The sequence below is a fragment of the Ranitomeya variabilis genome, chromosome 6, assembly GCF_051348905.1.
Source record: "Ranitomeya variabilis isolate aRanVar5 chromosome 6, aRanVar5.hap1, whole genome shotgun sequence".
Lineage (NCBI taxonomy): Eukaryota > Metazoa > Chordata > Amphibia > Anura > Dendrobatidae > Ranitomeya > Ranitomeya variabilis.
Window position 1 is genome coordinate 35,151,586 of NC_135237.1, and position 20,544 is coordinate 35,172,129.

At 41.1% G+C, this 20,544-nt stretch overlaps 1 protein-coding gene across 4 annotated transcripts in view; it reads right to left on the reverse strand.

The window, feature by feature from the left end:
* Positions 1–737: 737 nt before the first annotated feature.
* Positions 738–20,544, reverse strand: part of CDK14 (cyclin dependent kinase 14) — a 484,203-nt gene continuing 464,396 nt past the window's right edge. For all 4 annotated transcript variants that reach the window (XM_077268230.1, XM_077268229.1, XM_077268232.1 and 1 more), the window contains one exon: positions 738–1,348. The gene's annotated coding sequence lies outside the window, so the exon portion shown is untranslated. The remainder of the gene's footprint in view (positions 1,349–20,544) is intronic.

Sequence of the window (20,544 nt, forward strand, 5' to 3'; positions counted from 1 at the left end):
CTCCTCTTCCTTGCAAGTAATTTCCTTTTTTTAAGTCAAGTGGGCGTGGTCCTCAACTAAGTTTCCCTGATGACCACGCCCACCAATAAAAATGCAAGATTTATGTACAGGGAAAACAGGGCCATATCTCAGGAACAGAGAGGAGCAGGAACAAAAGAAAAACATCCCCGGATTCAGAAGAATAGTGGCATTTTTACCAGGTCAAATATATGTATATATATATATATATATATATATATATATATATATATATATATATATTTATTTTTTTTTTTTTATGACAGTTCCTCTATTAAATAACAATGAGGGGGAGAGGTTTTTTTTTATCTATACAGATAGACATTTTGATTTTATGGGCATTTACCTCTTTAATAATAAAAAAAAAAACACACTGCCCTCCAACAAAATTTGTCTCAAGGGTTCTGCACAGAATTTCGGCTCAATGCATCTCTCAGCTTCACACTGACACATCAGCTCGTGCTGGGATACAGGAAGGCAGAGCTGCTTCATGTAGGTGAAGAGTGAGTAATAAACTTGTAAAAAGAAACCTGAGTATTACAAATGGGTAATAGAAGTTTATGTAATGGACTTGATGTTTTTGTTTTTATGGTCCCTTTGAATATCAGTGTGAACCATCAGAATAAAATGGAATGCAATTTAAAAAAAAAAAAAATAATTCTCTTTAAAATTGACCACAGCTCCAAAAGTGAAGAAAATTACAACCCGTCCCCCGCGCGTTTCCATTCATATTCTATATATGCTTTATTCTAAAAACCATGAATACATTACACAATGTTATAGCGAAGTACAAATGTCAATGTTTTCTCATCCAAAGCCTCGTATTAACAGCTTGAATGTTCAACAAAATATTGCTAATTATAAGAACAGGTCCCAGCGCCCAATGATATTAAAGTCCTTGTATAGAAATGTATACTAAATGATCCAGTATGAATTTGCTTCAAACATTTATTGCAAACGAGATTTTTTTTCTTTTTCGCTTTTCGCTAAGAAAAGTCTTGCAAACCAATAAATAGTCGTATTCTAGGCTCACAGCCTTGTAGGAAAAACTTAGGAAGGTTTAGAGACATGAGCATATACGTATGTGTTGTCTTAAATGAAATCGGAGAAAATAACATAAAAAAAATGCCATGTAGATATTACATTTTAATCTTCATATAAATCACAAGGTAGCAAACTGCGTGCAAGGCTTGAAGCAAATAAGTGAGTGGAATATTGTTTCGAGTGATGAGTCAGCTTATGGTTGATGATCAACCGCCAAAAGTTCTCTCCATAAGGCAAATGTCTTCTCCTTCCATGAATTTCTGAAATTTTTGACTTTTTTTTTCTCCTGGAAAAGAAGAAAACACAAAGTCAACATGATGGGTAAATAAAAAAGTTTGACCAATGGCCATCGAAAGAGCTAAAATATCTAAAAAATATTGTTTTCTTAATCATTAGGGTTTTTTTTTTAAAGTTTTAGGAGTCAGACCTCAATGCTCATTCATTGGAACCCAGAAGTAAATAGTTGACCCATTTGGCTCCGAGTTGTAACTTGAAAGGGTGTGAGGTTTTGTTTGTTGAGCTTTTGGAGCAGAAGCTCTCCAACTGTCTAATCAACTCATGTTTTGATAACTCCTCGTGATTTTGAAAACTCGTAAACTCTGCAAAATAAACGCTAACCTAACTGCCCAACTCCCACTAACTTACGAAGAATCATGGCTGTGTAAGGTCAACCAGTAATGCTCCGTCAAAACCATTCTGCTTCAACGTTAGACCATTCAGATCTATGGAAATACAAGAACCAAATGGTTTTACTATTTCCAATCACCATAAAGGTACATGTACACCAGTTGAGTGGCGTTAAACAACTGCCGATCGGCATGTTTTCAGGTCGGTGGTTGTTGGTCTGTTTTGATAGGCAGAAAGTGTTTTAAGTGTTCACAGAATGATCTGTAGTCGATCTTTCTGTGCGATTAGGTTGCATTTGTTCTCAGCGGCACGGTTCCGGATCTTTTAAGAAAACTTTCACAGGATGAATGATCGTTTTGCTCGTTCTTCAGGTGATCGGCAACCTGTTTAAACGGCACTGTTTTTGGGAAATAAACATTTCTAGGAATGCTCATTGCCTATAATACTGCAACGGAAGTGCACCTTTTGGGTTGGGTTGGAATAATCCCTACTGAGAGTTTTTGGAACATCTTTTCCTGATTTCTTAGGGAGGAATATGTTCCAATTCCCATTCTGTTTAGTAATTTACCGAAACAAAATTTTGATTAGCTCTGTATCACCTTTGGAAGTTTTGGAGAAAAATTACATGGGGAAAAAACTGTTCCTAATCTTATCCTTGGCCTTATATGTAAGCTTAGTAATACATTTTGATGCATTAAGTCCTTAAACCGTAACGGTCATTGTCATAGTGTGGGAAGACTAAGTGCAACACAAGGGGAAGAAGCTCTTTAGCGAAACGGCGCTGTCGGGGTAGGAGCATGGCGTAGCCGGGAGTTATGCACATGACACTTACACTTTGTAAGTACCATCTCTAAATTTTGATCAAACTTGATGATTCTCAGGTTTATTTTGAACAACATCTTTTGTAAGGATTTGCACTGATCACTTTTTTAATGCACCGGTCACTTTCCGAGCATTTGATATGCACTTTCATTGTGGATGAATAGCCCTCTACATGCATATTCAGATAGCATTAACACATCACTGGATTGCTTCATTCGAGTGCTAAAACAAATCTTTCATTAGAACTTAAGATGGAATATTATTTGTGCGTACCAGTATCATTACTTTATATGATTTACTCCCATGCACATGTGTCTCTTCATGTTCCATAAGCTTGATGATATATTTTTAATCTGGTTTTGTTTTTATTTTTTATAAACTAAATAAATATTTGTATTTTATTTTATCTTTACACACGGCAATATATCGTCCGGCCTTATTACATCACTTGAGGACGTGTGTACATATGTTCTAGAAATAGACGTTTTTGCCTTGAAAACTTTAGAAGACTGTTAATTTATAAAAGAACTGTAGAGGAAATGTCCTTCATCCGTGGTGAAGCCGCCCTAGAATGGTATCTAAAGGGTCACCTTCTCCTGGCCCCAAACACTCAGGTCTCCATGCAAGTCATTCTGTTGATATTACCCATCTGTGACCAAACAAATTTTTTGTTTACCAAAATTTTTTAACACTGTATTGCATACTCTAGTCTAACCCTACAAGAACCTGCATCAAGGGAGACGTCATCATTCCTTAGCAGTGGAACCCTGCCCTTGATTATCATATTATCATCTCCAAATTCCAACATAATGAGCCGTATTTAGAGGTTTTTTGTTTTTTTTAGTAACTTGGAACTGAATATTCTAGTTCCCCGTCTAGGATTAGGTTGTAAGTGTGACATCCTGACCGCACCATCAAAGCCTCGACGCGTAGGATAACAGGTTTCTTGCACAGGCACCGTGCCATCTGCCTTTTAATTTCACGGGAATGGAAGGGGTTAAATGTTCATCGTGGCTCAGTACATCTTGTCTACTTGAAAGTGACTGGTAAGCTACACAAGGTTGGGGACCATTATCGTAGATCGTCTGTTAAAGACTCGTTTGATGGCTTCAGTGCATGCGTATATATATTTTAAGGAGATCATGTCCTTGAAGACCATCACACACTTAGACCATTAAGTGCTGACTTTCCATTATATAGTCTGAAGAACCAAGCTCGGCAATTTTTTTTTTTTAAGTTTTGCAAAACTTAAACATTTTAGGCGATAAATGGATTTTCAGCACTTTTAAAAGAAAATTCTTCTAGAACTGAACATAAGTTATAGAAATAAGAGCAGCAACCGTGAAAGACTTCGTCATTCCAAAAAGTGACTAGATGCCAAAATCTTTATCTGTAAAGAAACTAGTGCCATTTTAAAAAAAAAAGTAATATTAAAAATGCAAAAAAATACCTCAATAATCTGCACATTCTGATATCGTTACACCCCATAGTGATGTAACATGTAAGCCAACTAAGAAATGGTCTACTGCTTCCGGCTAAGCCTCGCAAGCTCCTTGCAGTTGCTCCTATGCAGGCTCGGACTGGGCCATAGGGCAACAGGCCAATCCCCGGTGGGTTCCCAACCCCAGTGTATGGTCAGTACTTGGTATAATTCACTTGATTAACTCCATACAGAAAAAGCATCATCTCATCATTCATTAACCAAACTACCCAGTTGATTATATAGAGATATTGGTAAATTTGAGTATTTGTGTAATATTTGTATGCAGGTGAAAAGTGGGCGCCCAAAGTCAATGTTACTGGTGGGGCCTTGGCACCCCAGTCCGACACTGCTCCTATGTCTCCCCTTCTCTCTGACTAACGGCCCAATTGTAGGTGGGCGCACAGGTTGGAATCAGAGCCAGGCTCTGGTGCTTATTTGGCCTCAATGGTCTGATGGCTAAAGGGGTTGCCTACTACTAGGACAACCCCTTCTGAATCCCTATATTTCCACCCAGCAAAATAATAATACTTTCCTCCAGTGCCGGCGCCATTCCAGCGGTGTCGGCAGTGGCTCTCCCGGGGCTCACATGACATTATGTCGCATAATCCTTGCAGCCAATCAGTGCTGACTTCACGCTCACCTCCTTTGGATAAATCTATAAATCCAGAGGAAGTGAGAGCTGCTGCTGCCCTCCCACTTCCTCCGGATGTCAATTACATCCATAGGAGAGGAGAGTCAAGCCACCGCTGAAGTCATATGAGCTCCGGGAGAGCCAGTGCCGACACCGCTGAAATGGCACCTGCCACCGAGGTGAGCATAAGTGCTGTTATTTTATTAGAGGGAAACAGAGGTTTTCTGGATAGTGGACAACCCCTTTTATAAAGACTGTTACAGTTTGGTACGAAAGCCCTGGAACTTCAACTTCGTTCTCTACCCTTGGCATTCTTGTCGTTACTGGCCATTGACAAAAAACAGCAGTTGGGGCAAAATGGGTATAGTTGGCGCGGCCAACTGATGGTCAGGGGAGATGTAAATTGCACATGTCTGATTTCGGGCGGCCAATCTTACTGTTCTCCGGAGAACAGTCACCGGCCACAGTCAGGGGTACGGCTTTCTCATAGAGAACACAGGTGCACCAGAAAAGTCGGCTGAGATGGCTGCCAGCCAAAGTTCAGCCGGCAGCCATCTAATGTGTATGGCTAGTTTCAGACTATCCCACCTCCGTGCTTTAGTACCTGCCTCCCTTAGACACCTGGGCACACAAAAAACCTTCAGTAACAGAAAGGTTTGGTTGTTTTCATAGGACTCACGAATTTTGTTGAATCTTCCGGGAGTCAGTGACATCTTCCCTTTTTCTGGGAGGGTTGGAAAAATTGGCAAGTGTGCTCTACTGGATGTTTAATCAGCAGAACCATGGTACGGTCTTTCCAGATTTCCTTGTATATTGATTTAAGCTCACACATCATTCTTGATATCTCATTGTCAAATAATAGTCGCTTTACAACAAATCTAGGCTTAGAGTTAATATAAAGTAGTAAAATGAAATGCTCGATGGTTTTGCACAGGACAAAGCGGACATTTTGGGTGAATCACGATTCCAAAAATGCATCATGCTATAGAAAAATAAAAAGATGAAAAAGGAAAACAAGGACTCTTGCTGTGCAGGTGAATGACCTGTGGGAGCAGACCATGCCTGCTAGGATTTCTACACATTGCAAGCATCAGACGGAGAGTAACTGATTAGATCATCTTCTACCTGCCACCGACTAGGCTCGGGAGACTAATTAGAGGAAGTACTGCCTGCACAGGCACCCCATTGACACCTAATTTGCTCAGCCAAAGCCCTTGGGGAGAATGTATTATCTGTGCAGCTGCGCTTTCTGCCTTACTGAATTTAGACATAAGCAAACCAGTTCTACGAAGAACAATAAGACCCTCTCTGGCACAATGACATTCTGAGAAATGCACACATACAGAGAGAAAATAAAATAATCCAGAGGCCGCCATGCCCTTGTTCAGAGATTTTTCTCACGAAAATGGAAAAAAAAATGTACGCAATATATACCGCTATCGCTTTTAATATTTTTCTATTGTTTTAGCTAATTTAACTTTTTTTTAAGATTTATGGTTTGTGCTGATCTTCTATGCAATTTATTTTTTTTCTGTTAAAAAAATAAATAAATAAAAACAAATCTCAGGCTATCTATATATATAATTGTCTAAGGGGTACTTCCGTCTGTCTGTCTGTCCTCAACTTCCGTAACGGTTATTAATTCGCTGATTAGTCTTGCCAGCTGCCTGTCATGGCTGCCGCGACCAATCAGCGACGGGCACAGTCCGATTAGTCCCTCCCTACTCCCCTGCAGTCACTGCCGGGCGGCCGCTCCATACTCCCCGCAGTCACGGCTCACACAGGGTTAATGCCAGCGGTAACGGACCGCGTTATGCCGCGGGTAACTCACTCCGTTACCGCCGCTATTAACCCTGTGTGACCAAGTTTTTACTATTGACGCTGCCTATGCAGCGTCAATAGTAAAACGATCTAATGTTAAAAATAATAAACAAAAATAAAAAATCGTTATATACTCACCTTTCCCGTTGCTCGCCACCCTCCGGTAACCGCTCTGTGCAAGCGGCAAGTTCCGGTAGCAAGGATCGTATGGCAGAAGGACCTGCCATGACGTCACGGTCATGTGACCGCGACGTCATCACACCCTGGGACCGGAAGCTGCCGCCTGTACCGCGCACAGGCGGCAGAACTACAAGTATGGTGAGTATGTTAGAACTACAAGGGGCCCTTGGATCGGAAGGTATGTTTATTTTTTATTTTTTAACCTGTGACATACGTAGCTGGGCAATCTACTACGTAGCTGGGCAATATACTACGTGGCTCTGTGCTGTATACTACATCGCTGTGCAATATACTATGTGGCTCTGTGCTGTATACTACGTCACTGGGCAATATACTACGTCACTGGGCAATATACTATGTCGCTGGGCAATATACTACGTCGCTGGGCAATATACTACGTCGCTGGGCAATATACTAAGTCGCTGGGCAATATACTACGTAGCTGGGCAATATACTACGTCGCTGGGCAATATACTACGTGGCTGGGCAATATACTACGTGGGCTGTACAATATACTACGTAGACATGCATATTCTAGAGTACCCAATGCGTTAGAATCGGGCCACCATCTAGTTAATCTATAATTACGTAAGATCAACCCACAGGATCCCCTATTGATCAACAGTAGTGTGATTGTGCCTGGTACCGCAGCTCATCCCAGCCAACAGTCCAGTTTTTGCTCTTCTTTTATTCCCGAGTATTTGGTTTATTGCGTTTTTTGGTTTTCTGAAAACTACCATATGGCTCCAGAGATATGGGCCTTTTTATTAAGTGCTTATTTTTCTGGTTTTAACAAAGGGGTGTGGCTCACAGGATCATTATGTAGAGCAGCCTTAAGACACACCCCTGAGGATCCTGTGAACTGCACCTCCTGGGTAAAGGCTATGAAAAATAAAACGGTCCATATCTTTGGAACCGTATGGCGGATTTCAGAAAAACAAAAAATGGCACACTCAGGAGCAGCAGGATAAAAATAAGAATAAAAACAGGACACTTGGGATCTAATGAAAAGTCCTCATTAAGCCACAGTTACCAGTCACAGTCACTTTTGTATAGACATTATTATGACTGATACAGTGATGGGGCCACAGCGTTCCAGTAATCGGATCTTCAATCTACCGACCTCTTATTAACTGTAAAATCCCTTTTAATTAAAGATCACAGAACAATAGGGACAATCCAGCACTAAGTCCCTCAATCCTACAAGTTTAGAGGTTCATCAGTAACACAAAAATGAAAATCCATGTGATACCATGGCAGATGCGAAATTACGTACTGTAGGAAAATATATTCCATGTACTGAAGAATATGTGGGACCATATCATTAGTAAAAAGCAAATAAGCCACCCACTTCTCAATACTTTCACTGATTAGTTTGATAAAGTCGCACGCATACAACCACCCGTCAGAGAAAAAAACAAAAATGTCCAATTGTTAATGCCCTTTTGTTCTATATCTGTTTCCTAAGGAACAATGTCATCCCGTTGTTACAATATCAGGCTATTATCGACCTCATCATACTAGAGATCTGGTGGGGCTTATCTAGGTGCCCTCCTGGCAGATGTAGCAGGGTCACTTCCTAAAACCTCTTTCTCTATTATGGGATTAGGCAGGTGGTGTGTCATCCTTCACCTCCCCCCTTCCTTCCGTTTCTTTATACCTCTTCTCCATTTTTTCACACATCGCTTGTTTTTACTATACCTATACATGTGCTGCATTTGTCCTCTTCTGTATCTCCGCATTGTCCTCTTTTACATTCTTATTTTTCTTTTAAGGAACTAAAAACGTTTCAAGAGTAAAAGAAAAAAAAATGGCTTTTGTGTCAACGATGCCTTCCATCAGCATGTAGTCTAAAATTTCAGGTACTCAACGCTAGGTCCATGCGGACTACGTGGTGGCAGGATGAACCGTCTTCTGAGACTCCAAAGCACGAACTCTACTAATAACAGCTCTCTCATCACGGCAGGTAAGCAGGCACTATCCATGAGAGCCAGGGCGTCATCGAGAGGTCTTTATTGGGGTAAGATAAGGATCCATGGATCCTGTTGGCAGAGATTGCCTTCTAAATCAGTGTTGACCTAACCCTTCTCCAGATGAAGTCATCAGAGCCAACAGTTGGAAGTTTCTGCTCTTGATATCAAGAGCAAATTGACCATTAGGGCAGTCACAAAGGGCCCCAGACCTAGAAAGGACCGTGAGGGGTCCATATCACTATAAGTTCACCCCTGCATGATGAAGTATCAGGAATCATCTCCTTAGCAGCAAGAGCCTTGAGAAGACTAAAAGAAGTTGTCTCATGCTGTCTTCAGGAGCACACAGCTCCCCTGCCTCCCAGCTTCCTGTTTGCTGGGGGGAGCAATGCACTCCTGATTAACAATTTGGACAAGTAGCATTGTGACGCTGCTGGCCTGAAATGTGTGAGCTCCGATTCTGCAAGCAGAAGAAACTTTGTTTTTGCAGTTTGGCAGTTGTTTGCAGTGGCAATGAGGCGGGCTGGATCGACAGCATCGCTTGCAAGCTCTAAGGGAGAGAGCCTGTAAGCGCTGCACTCCTTGCCTATGAAAACGAGCAGTGAACAAAAAAAAGTAAATTGCAAAGTTGCTTAATTTTACAAACATTTTGCAATTTTACCCATTTATGAAGATAAGACGACCGCTTTCAAGAAGTGTTGATTCTGAGAGAGACAACGATCTTTCTACAACTACTTATGTGGTCAAAAACTGTGGTTTTCCACGACTTGATCAACTATACATATCCGTAGTGTTTGGTATTGCAGCTCCATCCTAGCCAAGTAAATATGTTAAAAAGTCACATAAATATATATATATATATATATATATATATATATATATATATATATATATATATATATATATATATATATATATATATATATATTGTATTATTTAATTTTCCTTCTATAATTAAATCACAGCATGAGATCGCCTGTGATTGTGAAATACAATGGTGGAATAAAATGTCCTAGAGCCAAAAGATTTAAATCATTGGTGTAAAATAAACCCCATAAATATAAAGGAAATCTTTACACGGCTTCTTCCAGAACTCTAAAAGCTCAGTATCATTTATCCATATTTAAACACCTTGGAGATTTGCTGTGTGCTGCCATTTTTTTTTTTCACAGTCCTTTACCTCTCTCTAGAGAATCGTGTAATTTATTTTCTAAACTCTTTTTTTACTTTGACACTCCGGCAGAACCTCTCTCTTACCCCCTTACATTGTCTAAGGAGATTTGCTGTGCAAAGAACAAAGTCTCCCAAGCCTTTTGCAATTTCCATTTGAATCAGCTTTCACAGCACAAAGAATGGTGAGATTTCCAATATGAATCTCTCTGTAAGAGAAACCGGCCTCCATTGGGCAGCGAGGAGGACGGAGGGAAGAGTCTGATTTTAAGGATTTGTCGGCAATGTTATTTACCAAACAGGAAAACATAAAATACAACTAATATGGTAATCATTGTATTTTTTAATCAAAGTAGTATTTTTGTAGATATCAAACTATCACCTTGTAGGGGGCATACAGAGTAGAATTTCACAGTTGATATTAATCAATACAGAGGATAGTTTAATATTACAGAGGGGTTTATAGAACCTGGAAGCTTGAGCTGAGAAATTGAAATTTAATGTAGATAAATGTAAGGTCATGCACTTGAGCAGAGGAAATAAAATGTATAATCATGGGCAAAATTGTAAAACACTGGTTAAAAATGTGACTGAAAAAAACTTGGGTGTATGCGAGGACGATAAGCCCTACTTTAGTGGCCAGTGTCAGGCAGCTGCTGGTAAAGGCAAATAAAATAATGGGATGCATTAAAAGAGGCATAGATGCTGATGACGAGAACATAGTTTTGAGCGCCCTGTACTATATGTGAATTTTGAACTGCATCACTGCCACATAGACTGTTGTTATAACATGTAGGTACTTGGGCACACACAGTTTATCTTGATTTATTTATTTTTCTTCTTGTATTTGCTGATTTTTTTTGGTGCACTAAATTCTTCAAAATGGCGACTCCGACTTACTTCAGGCAAGAACTGGAGTCAGGGGCGCCTCAAAAAGAAAAATGTGACATTTGGTAAGTGTCATTTCATAAAACGGTCTAAAATATTTGGATAAGAAAAGTAGTTGAGGAAAATAATAAAGACTTAAAAAAAGAAAGACAACTTAAAAAGTGGCACAACAAATATAGAGAATAAGGCACAAAAGAGAAAAATACTCTGGGAAAACTGGAGAAACCACAGTGATGAATCGGGGGCCATAGAGTCTGGGAGACTAATGTCCTCATTTTCTGATGTAGGACGCATCATCCTCACGAAGCAGGAAAGGAGGACGGCGACCGTAAGAAGAGAGGAGGCACCAGATCAAGACCAGTGACGCCCATCGGGCCGGACCTCGCCGTAAGGGAGTATAATAAAGGCTCTTTCCAGACGGAAGTGAACGGCCCCACTGATTTATATGGGGACAGTCTGCCTTTGGTTTGTTGGGGGTTTTTTGAGAAAGGGAGACAAATTTCTGCGTGCAGGACTTTCATTCTATTCTAAAAAAAAAAATGGACACCAAATGGAAAGCCGATGCTGTTTTAGGAGCCTCTCTGCTGCCGTCTGAAACATGAATGCACCGGGTCATACTGTATCTCCATCTGTTTGTCTGCTCAATATGCATGTTGAGTTTGGAGACGTAGAATCATGGATCGAAAATCACCGACCATGAACAATGGACATGTGAATGCATCCCAAGTTGTACGCGTTCGCTGAGGCTCCTTCATCTTAGTGATCATTGGGATTCGCATCATTACCAACACTAAGGGCCAATCCTTTAAAATTCTGATAATATTCTTAAACTCAAATAGCTTTGCGGAATAAATAGCTGGCGTATCGCAATATATTAATGTCATCTTTAAGCAGATCTATTACTGCACATCCCTAAATTCTGAAGCACATTCCTTCAATCGCAGCAATAACCGCATTCATATCATTTTACATCGTGGCCGGGGATCCTGGGGCTGTGAAGAAGCGGAATTTTAAAGCTCATCCATCTCTTGTCATCCAGAGTGGATATTGTGAGCGGTGGAACGGATTTACAGAAAATAAGTACAGCTGATTCAAAGAGAAAGTTCTTGTTTTGTTCAGCGAGTGGAATGAACACCCCCAAAATCCACAATCCCCTCACCTTAAATGATCCTCAGTTCTGGAGACCTGATTGGGTGATGTATATTAGTTTGAGATGAGCAAAAATGAGACTCTAGTCAGGAGCAACGTTAGTAATCTGTGGCCGGAGGACCAGAGCTCTGAAAATCTCCTCCTACTTGACGGCATCCTTGGCACCTCTTCTAATCAGTTGTTCAGTGTAACATGATACTTGAGTCATGATGTAATGATAACGTTGCGCCGGACCTTCTAATCACAAGAGGAGCCGGGGATGCTGAAACTATGAGGAGGGTCATGGCATAGGTCTGGCAATCATGGTCTATGTATGTGGGTCCAATGAATTTTTTTTTACTCAAATCTACTACCTTCTTGTCGAACCTTGCCTCTTAATATAGCTTCTCCTTTTTGGGGACACCACTACTGTGGGAATATGGTCCACTTCTGTTTCAACAGGACTCTTCCTCTGAGTCGTAGTCCTGTTCCTTCTCTCTGGGTCTATGACTCCTGGTGTGAAAAGTTTATCCTTCTTTTTCCCCCTTAGACTGTCACTACAAAAGCAGTTGTGAGAACCTGCAGTGAGGATCCGTCACCAACATATATTTCCAGTGAATCAACAGTGGAAAAATTTGTACGTGTTACAAGGTGGCGAATACCCAACTTAAATACCGGTCCGCATCATGCATCAATAAAATACCGGTGTGCATCAATGTTCACAGGACGCTTGAATCTAGTTATCAGTAACATTCACATTACATGACATTAGGAAGAAGCAAAATATTTCTCCACCATTGTATTCTGTGACAACGGTTAGTTGCCGATATGTTTATTGGGATACATATTTGTATTGCGCCTTGAACAGCGAAGGGCTCCACGAAGAAGTAGAATAGAATGTCAAATTCCAATTTTAGTCAGTCCTTTTGTACTTTTAGACTTACCTAGAAGACTCTTTAGAATCCGATACCTAGGACTAGGTGGTGGGCAATTGCATAATGAAAATAGCAGCAGACCATGCGGCTACTATTGGGGCCATGGTTTCGGAGGACCCGATGCTGAATGGCACCACCCAACAACCACTCCTTCACATCATCATCCTTAGTAAGCAGATAGTTGAAAAACAAAATGGTGGAACGGGATGCCGTCTGCAAATTTTGTGCAGTACCCTAGAACTGTTCCAACCACAATGCCTCTAATGAAAGCCAAAAGTTAGATGCTTGATCCCGTAGTCTCCTGTCCAGATCTGTGATAGATTGCTTCTGCTAGGATGGAGGGTTTGTATCCTAGGACATCAGGGAAGTGCTGGTGATCTGGTAGCCCAGATGTGCGAAACGGAATATGAGATGCATAAATAGTCCGCAAAAGTTCAAAAAGTCAAATGTAAAAAAAGAAGCTACATGGACTTCAGGCTCTTTACTCCATTACTGTGAGAACATGAGAACGCAGTCTTATAGTAACATTTAACAGACATCTTTCGATATTGAGTCAGAGTCATACGCCGCCAATGGTCTTTTCACTTAATCCTATTTATCTGATGTTTTGCATAATTTCCATGGTCAGCTCTTCTCTAGGATGAGAAGGTCCTGTAATGCTAATCTTAAGGAAAGTATTTGTTGGTCTTACATCTCACTGGTGTGGTTTACAACAGTAACACATGTAAGGAAAGCTCCATCTGACGTAAGTCAGTCAATAGACTATGTCCAATAAAACTAGGCTGGTTTACTTTTTCCCTTCACAGAAAACCACAGATAACTCCAGCGGCTGTCTACTTTCCTATAGTTAAAAAGTGAGAGCTTTGGTATACAAATTCACATCCGTGAGGCCGTTCCTGCAGCCCTCGAGTGCTTTTCCACTCTTCTTATAACCTCAATTGCTTCTGGGTCCCGTTTCTTGAAGAAAATTATCTGACTGTAAACCACATATCCTATTCCTTGGAATACTTGTTCAGTTCTCGTATTTCCCCTGTGCTCTACATATAAATGTACACGCCATCCTCACAGACAAGCGGTGGAAGCTGTGTCTTTCCCTCGGGACACAGCTGCCTAATCAGAAGCATGGATATTTCTCTATCCGGCTTGATGGCCATATTCCATTGATTAATCAGACTACGCGGTAACGGATTTACCACTTATTTCTACTACTCTGCCTATACTACGCTAGTACGTAACCGATGAAGGTCTCCTATGACCTTTTGTTGGTACTAGGAATAAATTGAATTGCATCAGAAACCTAAGTTGAGTGCCAGGTTCTTTTTATCTCTACATATAAATGTAACACAACCATAAAAAATGCAGGCCCAGTAAGTAATATAAAGAGGGAGGTGGACTACCTGAAAACTTCAGGCAGGTGAGCAGTGTTATTTTTTTCGTGTGTGATTATAAATCCTACACTCAAATTTTTAAAATGACCCTGTAGGAAACTTGTGAGTGTGGGACACAAAGTTGGCCACAGAAATGTCTCTTTGCATAACCATGCCCCTTTTACAGAAACCACTCGATTCCCAGTACTTGTTTCGCACCATGAATGCGCAACTGGATGCCAATGTTTTGTATCGTGACAAATAATTTCAGGGGCACACACTTCAGCAATTACCACTTTCTGGGAGACTTCTGGGATTTATTCTTTCCCTATTTTAGGGATCTTGTAGGGTCCCTAGGGTTAGTCGACGGTGAGTGGGGGCGCCTACCGTTTTACATTAGGGTGCCTACCCCCACTGCTAGGTAGGGCCCGTCTATAGGGTTCTTATAGGGCCTTTTTCAGGGTTCCATAATTAGGGAATCCTAGGGATTGTTGAGGGCGAGTCGACGCTGAGTGGGGGCGCCCACCGCAGCAAAGTAGGGTGCCAACCCCCACTGCCAGGTAGAACTAAGTGTAGTTTTTTTCCTAGGGCTCTTTAGGTACACAAATTATTGCCTTAATATATAATTTTCTATTGATCTGAAAAGAGTTTTATTATTGTATAATAAAAGTTAGATTTTAGGGATCCTTGTTGTTTTTGGTTTTTGTAGTGTTCTAGGTTCCTGATATATACGATTTCTTGGTCAGTTTTTAGACTTCTGGGATGCTCTGGAGATTTGCCAACTTTACTGAAAGTCCAAGAACTCTCAAATTTTGAGGGGAAGTTTCCCGAACGTTACAGTGTCAATGTTTTAGTGTCAGCTGCCAACAGCCTTATTTCCTTGGTTTTCCAGGAGTCCAAGAGATTTCCCCTATTTCTGATGGCAAAATATGATACCCTTTGTTTCACCCCATCTATGTGAGTAATGGAACTTTAATCTTCACCATGTAGTCAGCAAACCAAATACCTACAGTATGACTATGCAATTGCTGTCATGAATGGCTCCACAAGCCTAACGTGATGGTGACACTTCTCATTTAACGACAAGCTTCCAACTAGCGTGAAGTCGGGAGAGATGTATACTTTGCTCTCCACATAGAGAACTCCTGGTCAAGCGTTCCAATGTATGAAGTCGGGTGAGGTAGTTGTTGTTGTGATTCGAACTAATTGGCAGATCCCCGTTAGGGTGGAGTGGAACATGGAAGTGAAAGTGCACATGCTCAACCATCGATCCATTCATTCCATACGGGGCTGCTGTGTGCTGCGTTTGGCTTTTTCTTGCAACGCCAGAGAGAACCATAGCTCGTGGTTGGGCGTCCAGCCTGCTGCTCCATTTTGTCATAGGGATAAACGTGCCCCTTCAAGTTTAAATCTTCCCTGTTCTGTTGATTGGTGCGGGTCCTAGTGGTCATACCCCCCTACAGATCAGTAAGTGATCACCTAAGTGAATGACAACCAATTTAACAGTCCTCCTGCCACTCCATGCCTTACTCATTAGGATATATATTTTAGTTACCAAAACGGAATCCATTAAAGAATTACAATCTAATTTCCCTATCAGTATGTCTTTGGAGTGTTGGAGGAAACCGGAGAACCTGGAGGAAACTCACACAAACATGGAGAGAACATACAAACTCCTTGCAGATGTTGACCTTAGTGTGACTCGAACAGTGCAAAATATCGGTGCTAACCACTAAGCCACCATGCTGCTCACATATCCAAATCTTTATAGTACACCCATCCTTCCCACATGCCGGTTCTAGTTCTAGCACTTGTTAAACAGTGAGACTCTTCTGACTCTAATTGGCCCTTGACACAATGGAGCCATGATGTCCACCAAGAAACTGAACCAGCAAGAAAATAACAGGCCTGACCAAAAAGGAAACTAAATATTAATGGGGCTCTGTAAAAAAGAATATACACATGACAGTCCACCTTCATTTTAGGAGCTTACAATGCAAACCTCTTTTCTTAGGGTTTACATCCATGTCAATGGAGTGCACAGGCATACATGGTAAAGTGTCCCACAAATGTTGTAATCTGCAGGGATCAGCTCTAATCTTTCAGGAAGCCTGGTAATAAGTGCTGCATTATCCTGTAGCGCCACTGCAGGTGATATTAAGTATTGCACAGTGTCTATACTAATTCATGGGTTGACCGTCATGTAGGACAGAACAGGTCCTCCAGAGTGGGAGACACTCTTTATGATATATGACCTTTTTCCACTTCCAATGCTAAACTCAAAATTTCCTAAAATGGTTTTCCAAACCTAGAAACGAAGAAAAAAAAAAAGCAAAATCCCATACATGGTCCAGTACAAGGAACTGGGATTTAGTTCATCCTCTGGGTACATGAAATGTCTTGTATTTATTTGTTAGCAAAGCCCATAAACTGCCGCTTGTAGCAATAAGCCAAACAGATTTATACATATTCTTCCTAATCCACATGATACTTTAAAGCCTGGGCCAAGCATTCGGGACAGGCCTGAGCACGCTCCGCATACGTCGTCTACTGCATATGTGCGCGGGGCAGCAGCGTGAGCACACATTCCTCGGGATGGTATAATTTAGCTGCATGCTACCAGAAACATGAGAGCTTTCCGGGATAATGTATTTTATAGGACGTGGCGGGGAAAGTCCATTATTTCCTAAGCATTAAAATAATAGTGCTCGGTATGGAAGAGAAACACAATACCTGAAAGGCATGCTTGTACTCGCTCAAGGTTTTTTTTTAGTTTTAATAATTACTTTTTAAACCCTTTTTTTCTGGCACATAACTTATGGAGTGGAGAGAATGTCCAAAAAATTCGATTCGAGAAATATTTGCTCAATACATGGGGGAAAGGAATTAGATTCGCAATGAATAAAATTGATCTGGGAAAGGGGTTAAAAAAAAAAATCACACTCTCCTTGGCCTGACCCATACTTGTCCCACCATCAATTGCTCTACCATCATTACTCCAGTGAGATTTTCCATTCATAGGGTGCATTTTGTGTAACGTGTGATGGCATAGATGACCAGGCTGGAATGAAGCCAGAAGCTAGAAAAGCTGATTGGATTACCAGTAGATGTGGGACAGGTACAAAAGAGGTAAAGGCAAATATGTCCAAGATTTTTTTTTAACCCTTTTTTATCTCTATAATTCAGCAAAAGGGTGGTTTACCAGCTGTATTCAACAGAGGTGAATCGCAAATATTCTGGCCAATCCAAATATTTTCTAAAATTTGAGGAAAATTCGATTAAACTTGAATAGATTAATTTATGTCCAATAATGTACATCTATCAATACACAAGCATCTGTTATCTGCCTATGGGCCAGTGCCAGACTAGGGCTTTTTGAGCCCACTAGATATTGATGGGGTTGGTCCTTGAATAGGTGATCGGTGCTGAATGGTGAGGGTCTGACCACCGGAACCCCTATGATATCAGAAAAAATGCTCTGGAGCACCTCTTTGGTTGAGCATGTACAACACTATCACTGCTTCAATCGTTGCCCATGAGCCTGGCTAGAATCACTCATTGTACTCGGATGTTTCCATCTGTAGTGGTGCGTAGGTTCATCGATGACGCCAACCAAACAAGGAACTCTTGAGAATCTCAGGGTTGGTGGGGGTTTCAGAGGTTGGATTCTTAGCAATCAGCAACTTATCAACGATCATGTGAATAGGTGATAGTACATGCCCCCTCTTAAATAACAATTATTATTACTATGATTATTATATAGATGGTGGGTCAAGAGTGGCAACTAATTGGCTCCAAAGTCAAGTACAAATGAGGTTGTCTTCGACTGGACCTTTGAGGTCCAGTGGAGAATTATCTGGAACTCTAATAACCATAGATAAGACAATGACTTCTGCTAATGCTTGGTGTATGGCAATAACCCTATGGGCTAACACAAAGTTTTCTAAAGTGTGGAAGTTAAAAGACACAACATTTTAGTGGAAAAAGTTGTAAAAAGTTCCATGGCTGGACAACTTATATTAAAAATTACTATGTAGCCTTGGCTTGAGCTAGCTTAACAATTAAAGCTACCCTCAGCAAAACCATCCTAAAGTGGTAATCCATTGGTAGAAATTATCTTCTATCTACAGAATAATATAGATAACCACTGGAACCTGTCCGATTGTAAACACAGGGCACTTATCGGAGAGGCAGTGCGCTAGCTCGACCGCTGCCTCATTCTTTTTCTATGGGGCAACCGGAGAAAGCAGAGTACAAAAGGGAGCGAATTGAGCGGCGGTGAAGCATACTCACTGCCTCTCTAAGGGGAATGCAAGAGAAGCAATGACTTTTAGATTGGAGGGGGTCCAAAGTTTACGTAAACCTTTCCCAAAAGTGGAGATATTTAGCCAGTTTTGGGCATCACCGGGCGGTTCTAATGTTGAGATTTAGACATTTCTATTGCAATTATGCATCCACCGTGACCCCCACAGAATACTATACCACTCCCAGCTTTTTTCGATAGCTACATGGTTGACCCGCAGAAGTCAATGGTTGACCATGAAACCATTCCTAGCATCGCAAACCACTTTGTTGTCGGGTTCACCGGGGTCGCAACTGATGGCACGTCCTCGCAATATGCTACAAACGTCTTTTGAGACTTTTCTTGTTGGCATAAACTCCAGTAAAATCCCAATTAAGTGACAAGGCATCGTGCCCAGCGATTATTTCCTTAGCGATCTGACGGTCTTTAACTCCTAACCATGTATTTTCAGTGACCCGCGATAACCTTTCAGCAATTACTCGCCGCTGATTATCGGTTTCTACGCTTTTTCTTTTTGAAAGTAAGTGCACACACCGGCAAACATAAGAAAATATAGAGATGCGCATTACTTAGGGTTCTGACACTGTTTTTTTTCTTTCTTTTTTCTGCATGAAGATGGATCTAGATTTATGGGAAAGTTCTCATCCAGCCGTCCTTAATCGGTTGTTATTTTCCCATAGCTAACGAGTGCACATCATGAAGTGCGGGACTTGTGCCAAATTGAGAGCTGATAGATGCGACATGTCATCTTATAAATAGACGTGTCAGTCGGCCACCTACAACACGTAATTACGGAGACCAAGACGTCGCAATCATGCTGCAGAAAGGAAAGAAGTGACAACTCCCAGATGGAAAAATCCAGGAGGAACTTGTACAAGTTCCCTCATTAGGGGCCACAAAATACAAGAAGTTACAAAGCCGGCAGCTTGCGGCAAAGCCCGCTAAAGGAAACCAGATGCAGATTTCCAAGACATGTATACTGCATGGGTTATAGTGCGAGAAATAATGATTGCTCCACAAAAAAGAAGTGAATGCACTAATGTGGGGGGGGGGGGAGACGTGCCGGCGTTTAAAATATTAGCTGCTTGTTAAGAAAGTCACGTTCTTCTCTCTGGAAGGAAGGAAAGTATTACAATAATGCTAAACATACTATACTTAACTATTCAAGTGCCCCGCTGCAGTCAAGACCGTGTTTCGGACTTTCAGCAGGTGCGATAGAGGCGACTTTACGCCATAAAATCATGAGCGATTGAGGTTTTTCCATAAGGATTTCAGGTAAGACAATTGGACATGGTGCATAAAGGGGATAAATGTACTGTTGGATGCAGATAAAGAGGTTCTGCAGCAGGAAAATCTATTGAACAGAAAGCAAAAATGAGACAACGTACTGGTGTAAGTTTGTTAATGAGGTTCTGCAGCAGCTTGAGTCTGCATTATAAGATAAAGCATAGCCCTTTGCTGTAAATTAGACGATAATTTAAGCATTTCGTATGCTTTTAATATATGTAAATCGGCTGCTGCGGAAGCTCTTGTTGAGATGAAAGAGTTGCTTCAGGATATAAGGCTTCTCAAGAGGTTCTGGAGTATTATAAGGTATATTCAGAGTCAGGATGAGGGATAAGCAAAGTGGATGGCCACATTAAAAAATAAAAATGGAAAAAGGTATTTATTAAAAACGGCCACCCGTTTTGTGTATGCAGCTCCTATGCAGACCTATGTGGACCAGTCTGCAAACTAATACCTGTGACCATTGCTTCTGGTAAGTGTCCTTTAAACGCTGCATGTTCTATACACAAAAGGGAACCTAGACTTGTCAGCGGAGGTTTCTCAGCAGTCATTATTATCAGACGCATGATAACAGTTATTTTATTTATTTTACTCTACTGTTCCGCAGCACTTTACAGACATCATCATCACTGTCCCCATTGGGGTTCACAATCTAAATTCCCTATCAGTATTTGGAGTGTGGGAGGAGAGTGGAGAACCCGGAGGAAAACCACGGGGAGAACATACAGACTCCTTGCAGATGTTGTCGTCCTTGGTGGGATTTGAACCCAGGGCCCCCAGTGATACAAGGCTGTGAGTGCTAAGCACTGACATTGAATGCATATATATAAATTCAATGTGATCCTGCCAGTGACATTGATGTACACCCAT